This window comes from Amblyraja radiata, chromosome 30, assembly GCF_010909765.2.
Source record: "Amblyraja radiata isolate CabotCenter1 chromosome 30, sAmbRad1.1.pri, whole genome shotgun sequence".
Lineage (NCBI taxonomy): Eukaryota > Metazoa > Chordata > Chondrichthyes > Rajiformes > Rajidae > Amblyraja > Amblyraja radiata.
Genome location: NC_045985.1, coordinates 4723627 through 4748195, shown reverse-complemented (window position 1 = coordinate 4748195; position 24569 = coordinate 4723627). Strand labels below are relative to the sequence as shown.

The 24569-nt window shown below is 46.4% G+C and overlaps 1 non-coding gene across 1 annotated transcript; it reads left to right on the top strand.

Annotated features, from left to right (window-relative positions):
* The first annotated feature begins 24097 nt into the window (after nt 1–24097).
* Nucleotides 24098–24261, top strand: LOC116990246. The gene has a single exon (XR_004416493.1). It is a non-coding gene; the product is annotated as a U1 spliceosomal RNA (small nuclear RNA).
* Nucleotides 24262–24569: the final 308 nt, after the last annotated feature.

Below are 24569 nucleotides of genomic sequence, written 5' to 3'. Positions count from 1 at the left end.
AGCAGTTGATAAGATATTAGGAGTGCCTGAATATGACTGCAGCGGGGAAAAATAGCTACACGAAACAGTAGAAGGAATCGGATAAATATGAACCGCACACACTGCTTTATACCAAAGATAGACACAATATATTTGAAATTCAGTAATCCTTGCTGCTGGGTTCTGGCCTGTCTATGTTCCCTTGTGTTTTGTTTCCCATTTCTTGGCACCATTCCAGAGGCTGGGCGACCGGTACGTATCATTGCATCGGCAACTGCGCTTCAACCCTGCTTCCTCTGTGGACTCCGGCCGAGGCTCAGATGTTATCTTTCACAGTCGCTGCTACTCCGCCCCTCACCTTCCAACATTATGGTTCCACCCTTATCTGCCCTTGGGCCAATACTCTATCTAAAGATTTGGTGAAAATACTTAAAATGACCAGAATAACCGGAATTGGATTTTGCAAATGACCATATCGACAAATTGATAAAAATCGTTGATCCCCCAATTTGCGCTGGGCCTCACCCTGACAACGGAGGAGGCTCAGGACACAAGAGTCAGATTGGGAATGGGAGGGGGAGTTGAAGTGCTGGGCCGTCAGGATATCAGGTAGGTTAAGATGGACTGAGCGGAGGTGTTCAGCGAAACGATCGCCGAGGCTGCGCTTGGTCTCACCGATGTAGAGAAGTTGACACCTGGAACATCGGATGCAGTAGATGAGGTTGGAGGAGGTGCAGGTGAATCTTTGCCTCACCTGGAAAGATTGATAAGGTTCTTGGATGGAGTCGAGGGGGGGGGGGGGGGTAAAGGGACAGGTGTTGCATCTCCTGTGGTTGCAGTGGAAAATATCTGGGGAAGGGGTGGTTTGGGTGGGAAGGGTCGAGTTGACCAGGGAGTTTCGGAGGGAACGGTCACTGCGGAAAGCAGACATGGTGGAGATGGGAAGATGTGGCCAGTAGTGGGATCCCGTTGGAGGTGACGAAAGTGTTGGATTGTATGCTGTGTATTCCCATGCAACCACATGAGATGCAACAACTGTCCCTTTACCTCCCCCCCTCAACTCCATCCAAGAACCTCATCGGTCTTTCCAGATGAAGCAGAGGTTCGCTTGTACCTCCTCCATCCTCATCTACCCGATCTCCCGGTGGCTCAGCACTTCAACTTCCCCTCCCATTCCCAATCTGACCTTTCTGTCCTGGGCCTCCTCCATTGACAGAGTGAGGCCCAGCGCAAATTGGAGGATCAGCACCTCATATTTCGCTTGGGCAGTTTACACCCCAGCGGTATGAACATTGACATCTCTAACTTCAGTTCGACCTTGCTTTGTCTCTCCTTCCCCTCCCCTTCCCAGTTCTACAACTAGTCTTTTTATTGTCTGCCTACATTCTATCTTTGTCCCGCCTTTCCCCTGACATCAGTTTGATGAAGAGTCTCGACCTGAAACGTCGCCCATTCCTTCTCTCCATAGATGCTGCCTCACCCGCTGAGTTACTCCAGCATTTTCTGCCTACTTTCGATTTTACCAGCATCTGCAGTTCTTTCTTACACATGATAAATATCGTTTTCTTATTCAGGAATATTTACGATTACAGCAAACAAAGCCATCTCCGATAATTAAAAACGAGCTTCCTTTCCTGTAAATAGTTTGTTATTTTTCAATAGGCAACGTTTTCCTTCATGAGACACAAAATAAGACACAGGAGAAGTGAGAATGGGAATAAAGAAATGGCAGAGTAATTGAAGAGCTTTTTGTGCATCAGAAGGTGTCAGAAGTTATGGGGAGAAGGCAGGGGAATGAGGTTAGGAGAGAAAGATAGATCAACCATGGTTGATTGGCGAAGTAGAATTGATAGGTCTAATAGCTTAATTCTGCACCTGCCACTTATGTCCTTATAACCTTATAACAAATTGAAGTAACTCTGTGGGTCAGGCAAATTCTATGGAGAACATGAACACTTCTGGAGATCCATCTTCTCCGGAGATGCTGCCTGACCCGCTGAGTTACTCCAGCACTTTATGGGTTGTTGGTAAACAAGCACCTGAGGTTTCTCGTGTCTATATACCTTCCTTTTGGTTTTATTTTAGAATCGATTCACAAACAACGACGCCGTCTGATGGATACAAAATGCAGGAGTAACTCAGCGGAATAGTCAGCATCTCTGGATTGTAGGAGAGCGCGACGTATCTCGTCAGAACCCTTCTTCAGACTGGGAGTCAAGGAAGAGGGGGAAATACACGTTTGGAAGGCTAAGGTGTGAAAACAAGAGATCAAAGGGGACCCAAGTAGACGGCGTCTCCACATTCAATCGTGTCGTCACGTTTTCTGATCTCATGCTCTTTATTCTTTGCTTCTATTTGTTCTATTTGGTGCATGAGACAATCAAATACTCTCATCCAGGGCGCCGCGGCCCTCCACCTCGCCAGCCACCACGTTGTGAATCTGTGCCATTCTCTGCCACAGAATTCTCAGGAGGCTTTCAAGAGAGAGTTAGACAATAAACAATGGACAATAGACAATCTATACAATTACTCAAAGTCTCATCCTGACCACTTCCTGCCTACGTTGTAAATACATTTAAGAAAAAACGGTAGCCTATATCGCGATGATTTTCTCGGCATGTTACTCACCGCCCCCCTCTCCTCCAATTGCCCCAGTTTTTTTCCGATCGGTAAAATAATAAAAACGTTATGAATGTTTAAAAAATCGTGAGATCAGCAGATTGGTCTTACATAGACACATAGAAAATAGGTGCAGGAGTAGATCATTCGGCCCTTCGAGCCTGCACCGCCATTCAATATGATCATGCCTGATCATCCAACTCAGTATCCTGTACCTGCCTTCTCTCCATACCCCCTGATCCCTTTAGCCACAAGTGCCGCATCTAACTCCCTCTTAAATGTAGCCAATTAATTGGCCTCAACTACCTTCTGTGGCAGAGAATTCCAGAGATTCACCACTCTCTGTGTGAAAAATGATTTCCTCATCTCGGTCCTAAAATATTTCCCCCTTATCCTTAAACTGTGACCCCTTGTTCTGGATTTCCGCAACATCGGAAACAATCTTCCTGCATCTAGCCTATCCAACCCCTTAAGAATTTTGTATGTTTCTATATGATCCCCCCCTCAATCTTCTAAATTCTAGCGAGTACAAACCGAGTCTATCCAGTCTTTCTTCAAATGAAAGTCTTGACATTCCAGCAATGAGTCTGGTGAACCTTCTCTGTACTCCCTCTATGGCAAAAATATATTTCCTCAGATTAGGAGACCAAAACTGTACGCAATACTCCAGGTGTGGTCTCACCAAGACCCTGTGCAACTGCAGTAGAACCTCCCTGCTCCTATTCTCAAATCCTTTTGCTATGAATGCTAACATACCATTTGCCTTCTTCACCGCCTGTTGCACCTGCATGCCTACTTTTAATGAATGGTGTACTATGACACCGAGGTCTCGTGGCATCTCCCCCTTTCCTAATCGGCCACCATTCAGATAACAGTCTACTTTCATGTTTTTGCCACCAAAATGGATAATCTCACATTTATCCACATTATACTGCATCTGTAATTCATTTGCCCACTCACCCAGCCTATCCAAGTCACCTTGCAGCCTCCTAGTATCCTCCTCACAGCTAACACTGCCCCCCCCCCCCCCGTCCCCCCAGATTCGTGTTATCCGCAAACCTGGAGATGTTGCATTCAATTCCCTCGTCCAAATCATTAATATATATCGTAAATAGCTGGGGTCCCAGCACTGAGCCTTGCGGTACCCCACTAGTCACTGCCTGCCATTGTGAAAAGGACCAGTTTACTCCTACTCTTTGCTTCCTGTCTGTTAGCCAGTTCTCTATCCACATCAATACTGAACCCCCAATACCGTATGCTTTAAGTTTGTATACTAATCTCTTATGTGTGACCTTGTCGAAAGCCTTCTGAAAGTCCAGATATAAAACATCCACTGGTTCTTCCTTATCCACTCTACTAGTTACATCCTCGAACAATTCTATAAGATTTGTCAGACATGATTTACCTTTCATAAATCCATGCTGACTTTGTCCAATGATTTCACCACTTTCCAAAAGTGCTGCTATCCCATCTTTAATAACTGATTCTGGCAGTTTCCCCACGACCGACGTTAGACTAACTGGTCTGTAATTCCCCGTTTTCTCTCTCTCTCCCTTTTTAAAAAGTGGGGTTACATTAGCTACCCTCCAATCCTCAGGAACTACTCCAGAATCTAAAGAGTTTAGAAAAAGTATCACTAATGCATCCACTATTTCTGGGGCTACTTCCTTAAGTACTCTGGGATGCAGCCTACCTGGCCCTGGGGTTTATCGGCCTTTAATCCATTCAATTTACCTAACACCACTTCCCGGCTAATCTGGATTTCAGTCAGTTCCTCCATCTCATTTGACCCCCGGTCCCCTGCTATTTCCGGCAGATTATTTATGTCTTCCTTAGTGAAGACAGAACCAAAGTAGCTATTCAATTCGTCTGCCATGTCCTTGTTCCCCATGATCAATTCCCCTACTTCTGACTGCAAGGGACCTACATTTGCTTTAACTAATCTTTTTCTCTTCACATATCTATAAAAGCTTTTGTAGTCAGTGTTTATGTTCCCTGCCAGTTTTCTTTCATAATCTATTTTCTAATTAAGCCCTTTGTCCTCCACTGCTGGTCTCTGAATTTCTCCCAGTCCTCTGGTAGGCTGCTTTTTCTGGCTAATTTGTACGCTTCATCTTTTGTTTTGATACTATCCCTGATTTCCCTTGTTATCCACGGATGCACTACCTTCCCCGATTTATTTTTTTGCCAAACTAGGATGAACAATTGTTGTAGTTCATCCATGCAGTCTTTAAATGCCTTCCATTGCATATCCACCGTCAAACTATTAAGAATCAATTGCCAGTCTATTTTGGCCAATTCACGTCTCATACCCTCAAAGATACCTTTCTTTCAGTTCAGGACCCTTGTTTCTGAATTAACAATGTCACTCTCCATCCTAATGAAGAACTCAACCATATTATGGTCCCTCTTGCCCCAGGGGCCACGCACAACAAGACTGCTAACTAACCCTTCCTCATTACTCAATACCCAATCTAGAGTAGCCTGCTCTCTCGTTGGTTCCTCTACATGTTGGTTTAGAAAACTATCCCGCATACATTCCAAGAAATCCTCCTCTTCAGCACCCATGCCAATTTGATTCACCCAATCTATATGTAGATTGAATTCACCCATTTTAACTGTTTTACCTTTGTTGCACGCATTCCTAATTTCCTGTTTGATGCCATCCCGAACTCCACTACTACTGTTAGGTGGCCTGTACACAATTCCCACTAGAGTTTTCTGCCCCTTAGTGTTTAGCAGCTCTACCCATATCGATTCCACATCGTCCAAGCTAATGTCCTTCCTTTCTATTGCGTTAATCTGCTCTCTAACCAGCAACGCTACCCCACCTCCTTTCCCTTTCTGTCTGACCCTCCTGAATATTGAATATCCCTGGATGTTCAGCTCCCAGACTTGGTCACCCTGGAGCCATGTCTCCGTGATCCCAACTATATCATAGTCGTTAATAGCTATCTGCACATTCAACTCGTCCACCTTATTACGAATGCTCCTTGCATTGAGACACAAAGCCTTCAGGCTTGTTTTTACAACACGCTTACCCCTTATACTATTATGTTGAAAAGTGGCCCTTTTTGATTTTCGCCCTGGATTTGTCTGCCTGCCACCTTTACTTTTCACCTTGCTACCTATTGCTTCTACCTTCATTTTACACCCCTCTGTCTCTACGCTCACACATTTAAGAAAACCTTTCCCTTTAACTCCATCCTCAAGTATCCCATTCGACACGAAACCATCCGTGTAGCAGTGGCAAACCTGCCTGCCAGAATGCTGGTCCCGCACCTGTTAAGATGCAATCCGTCCCTTTTGTACAGTTCCCCCTTACCCCAAAACAGATCACAGTGATCTAAGAATCTAAATCCCTGCCCCGTGCACCAGTTCCTCAGCCACACGTTCAGGTCCCGTATATCCCTGATCCTGCTCTAGCCAGCACGAGGAACTGGAAGCAAACCGGAGATAACAACCCTGGAGGTCCTGCTTTTCAGCATTTTTCCGAGCTCTCAAAAGTCACGCTGCAGAATATTCATCCCCTTCTTTCCGACATCGTTTGTGCCCAGTCTTCTCGCCTGTCAGTCACCATGATGAAGGTAACGCCCCTTCCGGAGGGGGGGGGGGGGAGCAGAAGAATAAAGCCCCGGAGGCCGGACGTGAGTCAGTGACCCCAGAAAACTGAGTTAGAGTTGAGTCCAGAACTGTGAGTCTACGCTGTGAGTGAACTCAACTGTGAGTCTGCACTCTGCATGAAGTGCACGATTGGTCTGCACTGTGCGGCTTGAACTGAATTGAAGGGTTGGCATTAACTATGCTGCTTGAACTGAATTGAAGGGTTGGGCTGCACTGTGCTGCTTGAACTGAATGTCGCGCTCATTCCGGAAGTCCTGCACAGGGGAGAGGCCACGCTCAACCGCATGAATAGATTCAAGAGAGTTTTACTGTCATATATATGTTGTGTGTGGGTGTGTAAGTGTATGAGAGTGTGTGATGGATGGTGTGAGTGTGTGTGTGAGAGAGATGGTGTGTGTGTGAGATGGTGGGTGTTTGTGTGAGATGGAGGGCGTGGATGTGTGAGATGGACGGTGTGTGTGCGTGTGCGTGTGTGTGTGTGTGTGAGATATAGAGGGTGTGTGTGTGTGTGAGATGGAGTGTGTGTGTGTGATGGAGGGTGTGTGTGCTGGAGGGTGTGTGTTTGTGTGTGAGCCCAGCAGCCGTGAGTGAGTCAACTGCCAGCGGACCAGCCGTGAGACATCTGCCAGCCCACCAGCCGTGAGTGAGTCAACTGCCAGCCCACCAGCCGTGTGAGTCAACTGACAGCCCACAAGCCGTGAGTCAACAGCCAGCCCACCAGCCGTGAGTCGGCTGCCAGTCCATCAGCCGTGTGAGTCGGCGGCCAGCCTACCAGGCCTGAGTGACTGAGCTGCCAGTCCACCAGACCTGAGTGATTGATCTGCCAGCCCACCAGGCCTGAGTGACTGAGCTGCCGGCCCACCAGACCCGAGTGACTCAGCTGCCAGCCCAAGAATCCAATCCGTTCACATTGTCCATCCTAGCCCTCTGGAAACCAGTCCCTTCGGCCCACAAGAGCCATACAAGCGCTCCAGAACCTCCCCCCCCCCCCCCCACTGGCCACCAATATAAGGAATTGGTGGGAGGTGGGATATTTCGTTGGGGGACCAGCCCTCCCGTGTGAAAATGGGACCTAACGGGTCCCACTTATTCTAGTATACAATATGTGCAGGAGGGCAATTCGGACCTTCGAGCCAGCACCGCCATTAAATGTGATCATGGCTGATCATCCCCAATCAGTACCCCGTTCCAGCCTTCTCCCCATATCCCCTGACTCCGCTATAATTAAGAGTCCCGTCTAGCTCTCTCTTAGTAACACCAAACGCGGGAATCAAAGTCCCCTTACTATATGTATCTCGCAATAAATTCCACTTGTGGGAGCAGTTGATAAGATGTTAGGAGTGCCTCAATGTGACTGCAGCGGGAAAAAATAGCTACACGAAACTGTAGAAGGAATCGGATAAAAATGAACCGCACACACTGCTTTATACCAAAGATAGACACAATATATTTGAAATTCAGTAATCCTTGCTGCTGGCTTCTGGCCTGTCTATGTTCCCTTGTATTTTTGTTTCCCATTTCTTGGCTCCATTCCAGAGGCTGGGCTACCGGTACGTATCATTTCATCGGCAACTGCGCTTTAACCCTGCATCCTCTGTGGACTCCGGCCGAGGTTCAGATGTTATCTTTCACTGTCGCTGCTACTCCGCCCCTCACCTTCCAACATTATGGTTCCACCTTATCTGCCCTTGGGCCAATATTCTATCGAAAGGTTTGGTGAAAATACTTAAAATGACCAGAATAATCGGTATTGGATTTTGCAAATGACCATATCGACAAATTGATAAAAAATCGTTGACCCTCCAATTTGCGCTGGGCCTCACCTGACAACGGAGGAGGCTCAGGACAGAAGAGTCAGATTGGGAATGGGGGGGGGGGGGAGTTGAAGAGCTGGGCCGTCGGGATATCAGGTAGGTTAAGATGGACTGGACGGAGGTGTTCAGCGAAACGATTGCCGAGCCTTCACTTGGTCTCACCGATGTAGAGAAGTTGACACCTGGAACAGCGGATGCATTTGATGAGGTTGGAGGTGGTGCAGCTGAACCTCTGCCTCACCTGGAAAGACTGATAAGGTTATTGGATGGAGTCGAAGGGGGGGGGGAGGTAAAGGGACAGGTGTTGCATCTCCTGCGGTTGCAGTGGAATATATCTGGGGAAGGGGTGGTTTGGGTGGGAAGGGACGAGTTGACCAGGGAGTTTCGGAGGGAACGGACACTACAGAATGCAGACATGGGTGGAGATGGGAAGATGTGGCCAGTGGTGGGATCCCGTTGGAGGTGGCGAAAATGTTGGATTGTATGCTGTGTATTCCCCTGCAACCACAGGAGATGCAACACCTGTCCCTTTACCTCCAGATGAGGCAGAGATTCACTTGCACCTCCTCCAACCTCATCTACTGTATCTGCTGTTCCAGGTGTCAACTTCTCTACATCGGCGCGGGCTCAGCGATCGTTTTGCTGAACACCTCCGCTCAGTCCATCTTAAACTACCTGATCTCCCGGTGGCTCGGCACTTCAACTCCCCCTCCCATTCCCAATCTGACCTTTCTGTCCTCGGCCTCCTCCATTGTCAGAGTGAGGCCCAGCGCAAATTGGAGGAGCAGCACGTCATATTTCGCTTGGGCAGTTTACACCCCAGCGGTATGAACATTGACTTCTCCAACTTCAGTTCGACCTTGCTTTGTCTCTCCTTCCCCTCCCCTTCCCAGTTCTACACCTAGTCTTTTTATTGTCTCTGCCTACATTCTATCTTTGTCCCGCCTTTCCCCTGACATCAGTTTGATCAAGGGTCTCGACCTGAAACGTCGCCCATTCCTTCTCTCCATAGATGCTGCCTCACCCGCTGAGTTACTCCAGCATTTTCTGCCTACTTTAGATTTTACCAGCATCTGCAGTTCTTTCTTACACATGATAAATATTGTTTTCTTATTCAGGAATATTTACGATTACAGCAAACAAAGCCATCTCCGATAATTAAAAATGTGCTTCCTTTCCTGTAAATAGTTTGTTATTTTTCAATAGGCAACGTTTTCCTTCATGAGACACAAAATAAGACACAGGAGAAGTGAGAATGGGAATAAAGAAATGGCAGAGGAATTGAAGAGCTTTTTGTGCATCAGAAGGTGTCAGAAGTTATGGGGAGAAGGCAGGAGAATGAGGTTAGGAGAGAAAGATAGATCAACCATGTAAGTAGAATTGATGGGTCGAATGGCTTAATTCTGCACCTACCACTTATGTCCTTATGACCGTATAACATATTGAAGTAACTCTGTGGATCAGGCAAAATCTATGGAGAACATGAACTCTTCTGGAGATCCAACTTCTCCGGAGATGCTACCTGGCCCGCTGAGTTACTCCAGCACTTTGTGGATTGTTGGTAAACAAGCACCTGCGGTTTCTCGTGTCTATATACCTTCCTTTTGGTTTTATTTCAGAATCGATTCACAAACAACGACGCCATCTGATGGACACAAAATGCAGGAGTAACTCAGCGGAATAGTCAGCATCTCTGGATGGAAGGAAAGCGCGATGTATCTCCTCAGAACCCTTCTTCAGATTGGGAGTCAAGGAAGAGGGGGACATACACGTTTGGAAGGCTAAGGTGTGAAAACAAGAGATCAAAGGGGACCCAAGTAGACGGCGTCTCCACATTCAATCGTGTCGTCACGTTTTCTGATCTCATGCTCTTTATTCTTTGCTTCTATTTGTTCTATTTGGTGCATGAGACAATCAAATACTCTCATCCAGGGCGCCGCGGCCCTCCACCTCGCCAGCCACCACGTTGTGAATCGGAGGCATTCTCTGCCACAGAATTCTCAGGAGGCTTTCAAGAGAGAGTTAGACAATAAACAATGGACAACAGACAATCTATACAATTACTCAAAGTCTCATCCTGACCACTTCCTGCCTACGTTGTAAATACATTTAAGAAAAAACGGTACCCTATATCGCGATGATTTTTTCGCCATGTTACTCACCGCCCCTCTGTCCTCCAAACGCCCCAGGTTTTTTCCGATCGGTAAAATAATAAAAACGTTATGAATGTAAAAAAATCGTGAGATCAGCAGATTGGTCTTACATAGAAACATAGAAAATAGGGGCAGGAGTAGACCATTCGGCCCTTCGAGACTGCACCGCCATTCAATATGATCATGGCTGATCATCCAACTCAGTATCCTGTACCTGCCTTCTCTCCATACCCCCTGATCCCTTTAGCCACAAGGGCCACATCTAACTCCCTCTTAAATATAGCCAATGAATTTGCCTCTACTACCTTCTGTGGCAGAGAATTCCAGAGATTCACCACTCTCTGTGTGAAAAATGTTTTCCTCATCTAGGTCCTAAAATATTTCCCCCTTATCCTTAAACTGTGACCCCTTGTTCTGGACATCCGCAACATCGGAAACAATCTTCCTGCATCTAGCCTGTCCAACCCCTTAAGAATTTTGTAAGTTTCTATAAGATCCCCCCCCCCAATCTTCTAAATTCTAGCGAGTACAAACCGAGTCTATCCATTATTTCTTCAAATGAAAATCCTGACATCCCAGGAATCAGTCTGGCAAACTTTCTCTGTACTCCCTCTATGGCAAGAATGTCTTTCCCCAGATTAGGAGACCAAAACTGTACGCAATACTCCAGGTGTGGTCTCACCAAGACCCTGTACAACTGCAGTAGAACCCCCCTGCTCCTATTCTCAAATCCTTTTGCTATGAATGCTAACATATAATTCGCCTTCTTCGCAGCCTGTTGCACCTGCATGCCTACTTTTAATGACTGGTGTACCATGACACCCAGGTCTCGTTGCATCTCACCCTTTCCCAGTGGTGTAGTCTAGTTTTTTGTAGTGGGTATACTGTGATGATTCCCTCCTAGCCTCTTCCACACCCGTCCTATAAACACCGCCACACTCACTGTCGCATACAGTAGCCTACAACCACCATAAGTAATTGAGATTATTCAACACTCGATATTGTCATCAGTTTCTAGGACAATAAACAGTGAAATTAAAATCACCATTAGGCACTAGCATCAAATAAACTATAAAGCATCAATAAATAAATAACTGTTGCTATATAAACACTGTACTATTGTATATGTAACCGGCCTGGCCTCAGTACTAATGTGCTAAGGAGACGACGGGATACTTGAGTCTTTTGCACAGGACATTTATTGCTGCTGCTGCTGCTGCTGCATGCTCTGTTTAGAGTTTTGATACAAGAAAAAACAGAGTTAGTCATTTGTCAGAAACAATTACAACTCAATAAAATAAAATACCCTATATAAGAAACAATAAATGCAAAAATACAAAATAAAAACATGTTCTTTAGAATTATGTTTCCCATACAAAAATACTTAAATAATAAATTAAAATAAATAAAATATATCTGCAACTGTTCTAAGACGTCTCACACTCATACTTAATACAGCAATCACACAGCATCACAAAATACACGTTTTCAATCACAGTAAGTCTTATGCAAATAACATCTGTTCAGTGTTTAACAGAGAAGAAAAACAGTACATCCGCAAAAACGACCAGCGGAGGGCGCATGACCCATGCAAAATAAAACAAACACCACAATCCCTTCATTGTAAAAAAGTAACAAACGAAGGTGAATACACAGTTACACGAGGGATATTTAGTGGAATACAAATACTTTTCCATACTTGCTACTGTAGCAGGTATGGAAAAGTGTTTGTATTCCACTAAAAGGGATTTTGTCAACAATTGTTTTTCACTTTAAATGTAGTAGCCTGCAAGTTTACAAAACTTTCCAAATTTGTTTGTACTCAGGCATCTGAGGTGTGCTCTGCCTTCTTGCTTGCGTGGCAGAGCGATGGCTTCGTAACCATGTTGATACATATTTGCTTGGCTCAAAAAGGCTTACAGTGGGCCCATTGATGCTGATCATCATCAAATTGCTGACACTAGACAACAACATTCTAGATATTTGGTCTGTGTACACAATGTTCATCAGACTGAAGCCCCTTTCACACTCTGCAGTGCTGCAAGGGATGGTCTGCATGCAGTGGATGAGTGGTTTGAGGCATTCAGGTTCACTCTCTGGGTGCTCGATGAAATCTCTCATTCCATTGACAGCTTGTTCTTGACAAAGATTGAATCGCCTGCACAGTCATTTTACCTGTGACTCACCGTGCCGTATGCCAGGTGTTGATGGCCAGGTGCTTGAATCCAGAATGCTGAGATCATGAAGAATTTCATCCTTGAATGAGAGCCGCTTCTCCATGTTGTTGATCAGACTTTGTAGGAACTGCTTTGTATTGATCGGCATGAGCTTAGCATTTGACTCCAGGGACACTGATCCAAACTGTCCCAAAGCCTGTGGTTTTAATGCTTCCTCCAATTTCTCTCCTGGAGAATCTTTAAATGATGCCAGCACTCGGATGGTGGGCTTCAGCGGCTGTTCTGTCCTAAAAGTGTGATTGAATGTGCCTGTAATTGCTGGGACAGGTTTGAAAGTTCAGATAGTGCATCATACATGAGTCCAAGGTCACAAAGACATCCCTTGCTTTGCATACGATGTGCCAGGCCTCTGTAGGTTTGCCTCACTTTGCCGTTTCTTGTTTGGTCTCCTGCAGCATTCTCAAAGTGTCTGTTAAGTGCTTCGTATGACCTCCACACAGCCTTTACAGAACGGAAACTGCTGGCAACCCATCGGGTGTTTAAAACTCTGCCAATCTTCAGGACAGCTCTCACAAGATTCCCAAGTAAATCCTGTCCACCCTTTTCAGTGAGCTCCTGAGCTATTTCGTGTGCCCTAGACATCTCATGCCGTCTGATCTTGTTTCTCAAGGAGGCCAGGGCTGTTGGTCTGCTTGAGCCTGATGACTGGATCTTAAACATCGCCCACTCCTCAGATAAGGAAATTATTTTCTCTGTTAAGACGCCAATAGATTTTGTTGAGCTGCAAATAGCACAACCTGGAAGTAAACAAAAACATGACTAATTAACATCATACAAGTAGTCTTTTTTGAATCTATATTAGCAATAACACCTTCTGAACTGGATAAGAATCTATTCAAAATAATTGAATGAACTGTAAATAAGCTTCACTGTGACAATATCATTATAATTTAATTGTATAAAAGTGAAATTAATGTATCTTTAAGATGAAAATAAACCAGCTGTACTTGTGTTTATACCAGCTTTACAAGTTGGCTGATATTTACCTAACTTTCTGTCCTTCCATTCTAACCAAGAATGCCTGCTTTTAAACTCCTTAGCCTGACTCTCAGTCCATAGGGCTGGCCAGGAATTATCATCTAGAAGGAACAAGGAGATATTCAGCACACACACACTCACAGTCTCACGGTAAAATGTGTAATAACTACGTTATTTACTAACTTACTACAACAAGATTGAGCTAGCAAGGCCGTTTAGTGAATATATGTGTGGTATTCATTCAGTTTGGGAAATCTCTTATAAGCTAGTAGCTAGTAGTCTAATATCTGCTAAAGTTCACTTGTATACGACTTTCACTTACCCGATACACTGCTGGCATCAGGCCCCGCTGTAGTTCCCTCTTCTTCATCTAACGTCCTAGTGACTGCTGGAGCCTCGTCCGAGGCAGCAGCAGGCTTGTTTTTTTTTAATGGCTAAGGGTAGTTTGTTGCTTCCGCTTCATATTTACTGTTGAGCCGCTGGACATCACTTCGGCGCCGACTGAGTTGATATCGCTGTGGTCTAGGTGACGTGATGTCAGGTCTAGGTCACGGGCGGTCACCACGGGCACGGGCCATGGACAGAAGCCTCTGTATCGCTATTATAATGCTGCGTTCCATTGTACTCGGAACTCGGGACTTTCCCACTTCCGACAAGGAAAAGTGCGACTCTGACAGAGACACAGCGCACAGGTTGAATTCATGAATGAAAGTATGACAGTTCTCTGACAGAACTGTCATACATTCATTCATAAAATAAACAGAACTTCTGTCACTATCGAAGTTGATACGTGTCATTGCGCATTTCTAAGTGGGCATACGGAAATGCTGGAGCTTTCTTAGTGGGTATACGGCGTATACCTGCGTATCACGTAGACTACACCTTTGTGTAAGACGATGGTTAAATATCAACTTAGAGTGAAGTCAAGTCGGATTTATTGTCATCTGTACAAAATACATGATATGTATGCCATCATAGCAAAAGCATTTGAGTATAGGTGCAGGGAGGTTCTACTGCAGTTGTACGGGGTCTTGGTGAGACCACACCTGGAGTATTGCGTACAGTTTTGGTATTCAAATCCGAGGTAGGACATTCTTGCCATAGAGGGAGTACAGAGAAGGTTCACCAGACTGATTCCTGGGATGTCAGGACTGTCTTATGAAGAAAGACTGGATAGACTTGGTTTATACTCTCTAGAATTTAGGAGATTGAGAGGGGATCTTATAGACACGTGCAAAATTCTTAAGGGGTTGGACAGGCTAGATGCAGGAAGATTGTTCCCGATGTTGGGGAAGCCCAGGACAAGGGGTCACAGCTTAAGGATAAGGGGGAAATCCTTTAAAACCGAGATGAGAAAAACTTTTTTCACACAGAGAGTTGTGAATCTCAGGAACTCTCTGCCACAGAGGGTAGTTGAGGCCAGTTCATTGGCTGTATTTAAGAGGGAGTTAGATGTGGCCCTTGTAGCTAAGGGGATCAGAGGGTATGGAGAGAAGGCAGGTACGGGATACTGAGTTGGATGATCAGCCATGATCATATTGAATGGCGGTGCAGGCTCGAAGGGCCGGATGGCCTACTCCTGCACCTAATTTCTATGTTTCTATGTTTCTAATCTGTGGAATTCTCTGCAACAGAAGGTAGTTGAGGCCAGTTCATTGGCTATATTTAAGAGGGAGTTAGAAGTGGCCCTTGTGGCTAAAGGGATCAGGGGTTATGGAGAGAAGGCAGGTACAGGATACTGAGTTGGATGATCAGGCATGATCATATTGAATGGCGGTGTAGGCTCGAAGGGCCGAATGACCTACTCCTGCACCTATTTTCTAAGTCTATGTTTTCTACTGCGATGAACAACTGCGATGAAAATCACATCGCCGTTTCAGCAGCATCACACGCACACATACTCAGTGCTACACACAATATAAATTAAACACAAATTACAACCACATTACACATAAATCCTGCAAGTTGGTAAAAACAAAATTAAAAATTGCTCCAAAGACAAGGCATTAATACAAAACACAATTTAATATAAACACATCCATGGCCAGTGCAGGCGGTAGTGCAACTCGTGTGCGTTGGAAATGCCGCACCAGGCCATGATGCGAACAGTCAGGATACATTCTACAGCGCTGATGTGGAGGTTTCTTCAAGTATCAGGTTATATCCCGGAATATCCACAATGCGAAGACACAATCCGTATGGAACAAAGAACAGTACGCATAGGAGCAGCCCTTCGGCCCACAGAGTCTGTGCTGAATATGATGCCAAGACCAACTCTTACCTGCTTGAAATAATCTATATCCTTCAATTACCTGCATACACACGTGCCTATCCAAACATCTCTTCACCGCCTGTCTCGTATCAGCCTCCACCACCATCCCTGGCAGCGCGTTCCAGAAACTCACCATCATTGGGGTAGAAAACCTGCCTCACACATCCCCTTTAAACTTTGCCCCTCTCACCCTATCGCTATGCTCTCTACTATTAAATATTCCCCTCTCAGTAAAAGGTTCTGATTGTGTAACCTGCCCACCCCTCTCATAATTCGATAGACTTCCATCAAGTCTCCCCTCAACCTCCGGCGGTCCGGAGAAAACTATCCATAGTCGGTCTGACCTCTCCATTCTCGTAATGAAATCCTAATTCTGGTAAACCTCCTCTGCATCGTTGCCTAGTACTTCATATCCACTTTCACATCCAGTGACTCTATCACCATCGACATTCCGGGTGCTCCGATATAGGTGCGGGTGATGAGGGGAGGGGAGGGGGGGGGGGAATGGGTGATGTGGGAGTAGGTGCAGGGTAAGAGTGAGAGGATAAGGAACAGGGGAATTAGGGCGGCGGTGGGCAGAGTTGGTATTCAATGAGAGACGGCTGCGAGTTGAGACACACGGGACTGCAGATGCAAACTGCTGGACGAACGTAGCGGGTCAGGGGCCTATCTGTGGCACCAACAGGTGCGGTGGCGAGGCAGAGATGACGTTACTGAACGAGGAATCCAGAGGCACATCCAGAGACGCAAATTCAAGTGTCTCCATTGCACCTTAAATGAATGATTGAAATTAAATCCTTTCTATCATGGAAATGCCTTAATTAATAATTAATAAATGGTGGTAGTTGCAGCTTTTATAAAGACCAGCGGTATAATTGCTGCCTTGTGGTGCTTATAGCGCCAGAGAGCCGGGTGCTGTCTGTACGGAGTTTGTACGTTTCGTTCAGTTTGGAGATACAGCCCGGAAACAGGCCCTTCGGCCCAGCAGGACCAGCTATCCCCGCACATTAACACTATCCTACACCCACTAGGGACAATTTTTGCATTTACCAAAACGAATTAACCTGTACGTCTTTGGAGTGTGGGAGGAAACCGAAGATCTCGGCGAAAACCCACGCACGTTACGGGGAGAACGTGCAAACCCCGGACAGACAGCACCCAAGCTAAAATGTAGGCGGAGACAGTAAGTCTAGTGGGAGAAGGGGAATGGGATGGAGAGAGAAAGCAAGGGATATCAGAAGTTAGAGAATTCAATGTTCATACCGCTGGGGTATAAACTACCCAAGCGAAACCTTGCTTTCTCTCTCCATCCCCTTCCCCTTCCCATTTCTCCCACCAGTCTTATTGTCTCCGACTACATTCTATCTTTGTCCCGCCCCCTCCTCTGACATCAGTCTGAAGAAGGGTCTCAACGCGAAACATCGCCCATTCCTTCTCTCCAGAGATGCTGCCTCACCCGCTGAGTTACTCCAGCATTTAGTGTCTACCTTCGATTTAAACCAGCATCTGCAGTTCTTTCTTACACATTTGTACTTTAGCCCTGCTCCCTCCGTGGACTATAGTCAAGGCTCATATTTTATCTTTCACAATTGCTGCTACTCTACGTAACCGTGCAACACTATGGTTTCGTTGGGTCAACATTCTACTTAATGAATGGGTGAAAAGACTTAAAGGGAAGAGAAGAATCGGAATTGGATTTAGCAAATGACCATATCGACAAATGGACAAGTTTCGTTATCTTGTTCAGTAATATTTACAATTACACCAAAAAAAAAACTTTCTCCGAGAAAGGGCTTCCTTTCCCTGTAAATTGACACAAAATACTAAAATAACTCAATGGGTTTAGCAACATCTCTGGAGAACATGTTTAAGAAGGAACTGCAGATGCTGGAAAATCGAAGGTAGACAAAAATACTGGAGAAACTCTGCGGGTGAGGCAGCATCTATGGAGCGAAGGAACAGGTGACGTTTCGGGTCGAGACCCTTCTTCAGACAGATGTGAGGATGCGGGGTGCGGGAAGAAGAAAGGAAGAGGCGGAGACAGTGGGCTGTGGGAGAGGTGAGAAGGGGAGGAGAAAGCAGGGACTACCTGAAATTGGAGAAGTCAATGTTCATACCGCTGGGGTGTAAACTACCCAATCGAAATATGAGGTGCTGCTCCTCTAATTTACGGTGGGCCTCACTCTAACCATGGAGGAGGCCCAGGACAGAAAGGTCGGATTGGGAATGGGAGGGGGAGTTGAAGTGCTGAGCCACCGGGAGATCAGGTTGGTTATTGTGAACCGAGCGGGGGTGTTGGGCGAAGCGATCGCCGAGCCTGCGCTTGGTCTCACCGATGTAGTGCAGGGGATGCAATAGATGAGGTTGGAGGAGGTGCAAGTAAACATCTGCCGCACCTGGAACAACTGCTTGGGTCCTTGGATGGAGTCAAAGGGGGAGGTAAAGCGACAAGTGTAGCATTTCCTGCCATTGGTAAAGCGACAAATGCTACAACTGTCGCTTTACCTCCCCCCTCGAGTCCATTCAAGGACCCAAGCAGTATTTTCAGGTGGGGCAGAGGTTCACCTGCACCTCCTCCAACCTCCATGGTCAGAGCCCACCGTAAATTGGAGGAGCAGCACCTCATATTCCGCTTGGGCAGTTTGCACCCCAGCGGTATAAACATTGACCTCCAATTTTAGGTAGTCCCTGCTTTCTCCTCCCCATCCCAGCTCTCCCTCTGCCCACTGTCTCTGCCTCCTCCTTTCTTCTTGCCGCACCCCCTTTGTATCTGGCAAGTGGGTAGTGGGAGGGAGGGGGACGTTGGAGCCGGGGCTGTAAGCAGAGCTGCATTTCCCCCCAGGTCCGCATTCAGACTGTCTGTCTCCATGTAAGTAGACGTCATGTCACCCCCAGGTCCACATTCAGGGCGACCACTCGCAAGGAATTGAAGGCAGCGATTATATTTGTCCACCCCCTTTCGAGTACCGTACAAACCACCCCCCTCTGGAAATTCATTATTTTCACTTTAAAGTAGAGATCCCGAAAAGAAAAATTATATATATACATATATATATACATAAATACATACACACATACATACATATACATGTACATATATACATACATACATATACACATATACAGTAAGTAAGTAAGTAAGTTTTATTTATATAGCACGTTTTAAGTCAACTCGCATTGACACCAAAGTGCTTTACATAAATTAAATAATAAGTTTCCATACAAACCATAGAAAAAGTTTTTAAAAAATGAATAAAATGGACACATTATAGAGTTCAACACAAACGTCCCTCCACAGCAGAATCAAAACTTCCCACTTTCGGGAACGCATACACATATACATAACATATATATACATACATAATTAAAAAAATCAAAAGCTAATTTCAACATAATACACATTAGACTCGTTCGAAAAGGGATAGGAAGAAGCCTATGCTTGTCAAGTCCTACCCCCATTCTTCACCATTAACAAATGCAAAATTCAATAAAATAAACTAAACAGACAATTCAAATAAAACTACTCCAATCAAGCTATTAAGAAAAAAAGAACAAAAAAAAGAACAAAAAGAACAAGCACCATTAACATCTGTGAGATTTACATTCTCCTTCCTCATTACTGTACTTTTCAAAGATATATCTTTTGTACATTTTTTTAAATTGCATTATATTCATACTTTGTTTAATCGTTTCGTCAAGACCATTCCACAAAACCACCCCACAAATGGAAGTACACATACTTTTTAAATTGGTCCGAGCATAATGCTGTTTCAAGTTTAGTTTCCCTCTAAAGTTATAACCCCCCTCTCTGTCTTTGAACAGTTTTTGTATGTTTACAGGTAGCAGTTTATTTTTTGCTTTATAAATTATTTGTGCAGTCTAAAATTCTACCAGATCCTTAATCTTTAAGGTGTGTAATTTTAAATACAGTATATTGGTGTGTTCATGATATCCTACATTGTTTACTATACGAATAGCTCTTTTTTGTAGTGTGCTTAGTGTTCACAATCGCTGTGTGAAAGGAAATCAAAAGCTCTTTATGGCTTTCTTCGTTTTTTGTTTGTCAATTCCTTTCATTCCAGCAATGCCTTCTTTGGGTGGGGTGGTAGTGGTGGGGAGGGGGGGGGGGGTGAAGAGCTGGGGGTGAGATAAGACCAGGAGACCAGGATCAATTAAATGACCTGTCTGGCAGGTCCCATTGTTGCCACCAATCCTAACGAAATGAAAGCAGCGATTCTTCTTGCGTCCCCCGCGTTCCAGATAGACGGTGACTCTTCACGTCTGCAACTTCTTCCCTTTCTCCCTTCTTCTCTATGTCTACAAAACCCTCAATCGGCTTGTCCCCACCTACATTAAACGTCTGCTCACCCACCACACCGCCTCCAGGTCCCTCAGATCGTCCGACTTGAGGTTACTGAACATCCCGCGGTCCAGGCATAAGCTCAGGGGTGACCGCGCCTTTGCGGTTGCAGCTCCTAGACTGTGGAACAGCATCCCTCTTCCCATCAGAACTGCCCCCTCCATCGTCTCCTTTAAGTCCAGACTAAAAACTTATCTGTACTCCCGAGCCTTTCGTGACGCCCTCTGAGCGAGGACTACATGTATGTATTTATGTAGTTTGTTTGTTTATACTATTCTTATAACGAATGTAAAGCACTTTGGCCAACGAGAGTTGTTTTTTAAATGTGCTATATAAATAAATGTGACTTGACTTGACTTTCGAGTGACCTCCTCTAAACCCTCGAGTTTTGTATCTGGCAAGTGGGTTGCGGGGGGCAGTAAGCAAGAGCTGCATTTCCACCCAGATCCGCCTTCAGACTGTCTGTCTCCATGCAAGTGGAGGTCATGTCACCCCCAGGTACGCATTCAGTGCCACCACTCGCAAGGAATTGAAGGCAGCAAATATATTTGTCCACCCCCTTTCGAGTACCGTACAAACCTAAGATGATAGAGCATCCCCTCTCTCCCCGTCTCCACCCTAACCCTCTTGCTAATTCCACCATTTGTATTTCTTGGATATCACCGCGTCCCCAGTCCACTATGGGCTCCACCTATCCTGAATCATCGACGCAGTCTCTGCTTGTTCAGCACCTTCCCATACCTCTAGTTTCCCCTTCCCCGACTCTCAGCCGGATGAAGTGTCTCGACCTGAAATGTCACCTATTTCATTTCACCAGAGACGCTGCCTGAACCGCTGAGTTACTCCAGCATTTTGTGTCTATCTTCGGTGTAAACCAACATCTGCAGTTCCTTCTTACACATTTTATTTGCAGTTCTTAGTTTCTACTAATAATATGCACAGGCAGTTCGATTTGTTGCCAATACCTATGAGAGAGAAGCGAGTGTTACCAAACTTATGAATTCACTGGTCGGGGTGGAACCCTCTCGAAGACAAAAGTAAAGCTCACCGTTTGACCCGTTTTTACAAAATGTTAAATGGTCAGCTCGATATACCAAACCTACACCAGACCTATTAGGAGCAGACAAGGGCATTCGATCCAATTTGAGATACCAGCTACTAATACAGATATGTACAGCAATTCACCCCCCCAACACCCTAGTTACCTAACCCGACTCAACAAAATTTAAGGTAGCTCTTCTTTTCAAAGAATCTTTATTTGCTTAAAGGGCCTGTCCTACCTTGCGATGTATTTAGAGAGGTGAAGGACCGGCAAGCACGGCTCTTTACCTCTGAATCCTCCAAGATCATCTTCCGATCCAGGGTCCGCCATGTGGAGCAGGATGAGACGTGCTCACGTTTCTTCTTCCATAAGGTTCACAGAGGGGGCTCTGTGATCAACAGCCTTAGGGAGGAGGACGGCTCGGTAGCATCCTCGCAGACAGACATGATGAGGGTCTGTAAATCCTTTTACACGGATTTGTATGACAGAAAGGCCACAGACAGCACCGCCTCCCAGAACTTCCTGTCCTCTATCACGGAGGTCTTGAAGGACAGCAAGCGGGAGAGTCTGGACCAACCACTGACCCGAGAGGAGCTGACTGGCTCCATCCGCTCCTTTGACTCGAGTAAAACACCCGGAAGCGATGGCTTACCGGCCGAGTTGTATTCGGCTCTGTGGGACTGGGTGGGCCCGGACCTGCTGGAAGTGTACAACGACATGCTTCTAGCCGGCAGCATGTCAGACTCCATGAGGAAGGGCAGCATCACCCTAATCTACAAGCAGAAGGGGGAGATGAAGGATATAAAGAATTGGAGACACATAACATTGTTGAATGTAGATTACAAGATCCTGTCTAAGGCCATCGCCAAACGGGTCAAGTCTGCTCTGGGACGGGTGATTCACCCGGACCAAACCTGTGCTGTACCTGGCAGGAAAATCTCAGACAGCCTAGCGCTGCTGAGAGATACCATCGCCTACGTGCAGGACAGACGGGTGGATGCCTGCCTAGTCAGCTTGGACCAGGAGAAGGCCTTCGACAGGATATCGCACACGTACATGAGGAACGTGCTCTCCAAAATGGGTTTTGGGGAGGGAATCCGAAATTGGATCAAACTGCTCTACACCAACATCCGTAGTGCAGTCCAAATCAATGGGTGGGAATCAGACAGTTTCCCTGTAAGGTCTGGAGTCAGGCAGGGTTGCCCTCTCTCTCCTGTCTTGTTTGTCTGCTGTATTGAACCTTTTGCCGAGTCCATCAGGAAGGATGCGAGCATAAGAGGTGTGACATTGCCAGGCAGTGGGGGCATTCAGGTCAAGACCTCCCTGTACATGGACGATGTCGCCGTCTTCTGCTCGGATCCAAGGTCGGTCCGCAGATTGATCAGCATCTGTGACCAGTTTGAGTCGGCCACGGGAGCCAGGGTGAACCGCAGGAAGAGCGAGGCCATGCTCTTTGGCAACTGGCCCGACCGATCTTCCATCCCCTTCACCATCAAGCCTGACTTCTTGAAGATGCTGGGGATCTGGTTCGGGGGGGCTGAGGCGAGTAACAAGAATTGGCTGGAGCGGATAGCCAAGGTGGGGAAGAAGCTGGAGCTGTGGAGGCAACGCTCCCTCTCCATAACCGGGAAAAATGTGGTCATCAGGTGTGAGGTGCTCTCGGTGCTGCTGTACTTGGCACAAGTGTGGCCTGTCTCTCCCTCCTACGCCACGGGGATCACCCGGGCCGTCTTCCAGTTCATCTGGGGGTCGAGGATGGACCGGGTGCGACGGGTCACAATGTACAAGTCGGCAGACAACGGGGGTAAAAGCGTGCCCAACGTCGCCCTCATCCTGGTGGCCACCTTTGTGTGTGGCTGCATCAGGCGGAGTGTAGAGCCAAGGCACGTGGGCACTAAGTGCCACTACCTGCTGAGGTTCTACCTGTCCCCGGTGTTGCGAAGGATGGGCCTGGCGCAGATGCCACGCAATGTGCCAGTCAGCTGGACATTGCCGCCCCATCTGACGTCTGTTGACAGGTTCTTCCGGACCAACACCTTTGACCACAAGTCCATCGGGCAGTGGTCAGCACGGAATGTCCTGCAGGCACTGCAGGGAAAGGACTCGGTGGATCCGGTGGCGTGGTTCCCAGAGCAGACTGCCCAGCTTGTCTGGCAAAATGCCTCATCGCCAGAACTCACCAACAAGCACCAAGACCTGGCTTGGCTGGCGGTGAGGGGAGCCCTCTCAGTTAGATCCTTCCTGCACCGTCGGAACCTCACTACCAGCGCACGCTGCCCCCGGGACGGTTGCTATGGAGAGGAGACGGTTGCCCACCTCTTTGAAGAGTGTGGGTTTGCAAAAAGAGTCTGGAGAAGTATGAAAGGGTCCCTGGAACGATTTATCCCGAACAGCTCCGTCACAGAGGACTCTGTGATTTACGGACTGTTCCCAGGGACACATTCAGAGACTGACATCGAGTGCTGCTGGAGGGTCATCAACTCGGTGAAAGACGCTCTTTGGTCTGCCCGGGCGTTGCTCGTCACCCAGCAGAGCGAGATGTCCGTCAGGGAATGTTGCCGACTGGCCCACTGCAGACTGCAGGAGTACGTGCTAAGGGACTCGCTGAAGCTTGGTGCAGCCAACGCCAAGGCTCGGTGGGGGAGGGCCACAGTCTAGGGTCCTTCCGCTGCTGGACATGGGGGGCACAGTATGGTGGAGACGCCCCTCAAATTAAATTAAGGGAAGGTATCCCACACCAGAGGGCCACATGAGTGGCACGGGTGGGGGACATTTTTATGGAACTTAAAAGACATAAACGGTATTGAATTGAACAATCTCTATAGCCGACGAAAATGTCAGATGGAATTTCCGCACTGTGTACACATTGTATATATTTATTACTTGGACAGGGGCCACAGAGTGGCACGGGTGGGGGACTGTTTGGTGAAATTTGTCAAACGTAAAAATAATGTACTGGAAAAATTTGTATAGTCTCCGAAAATGTATTTTGTTTGTTTGAATGGTTCAGGAATTGTATGTATTTATCAATTGAATAAAGTCTATTTTGAAATAAAAAGGTTCTCCCAGGACGAGGCTATCCCATTGCACTTCGGGTGTGCTGACGCCTGCGATGTCCCCAAATGCGGGATACTCGACTGCAAAATTTGTGGTAGTGGGGGACTGCGTTCGCGCTCTCCCCTGATTTACAAATTAAAAACAGAATTAACATAGAAAATAGGTGCAGGAGGAGGCCATTCAGCCCTTCGAGCCTGCACCGCCATTCAATATGATTATGACTGATCATCCAACTCAGTATCCCATCTCTCCATACCCCCTGATCCATTTAGCCACAAGGGTCACATCTAACTCCCTCTTAAATATAGCCAATGAACTGGCCTCAACTACCTTCTGTGGCAGAGAATTCCACAGATTCACCACTCTCTGTGTAAAAAATAATTTTCTCATCTCGGTCCTAAAAGACTTCCCTCTTATCCTTAAACTGTGACCCC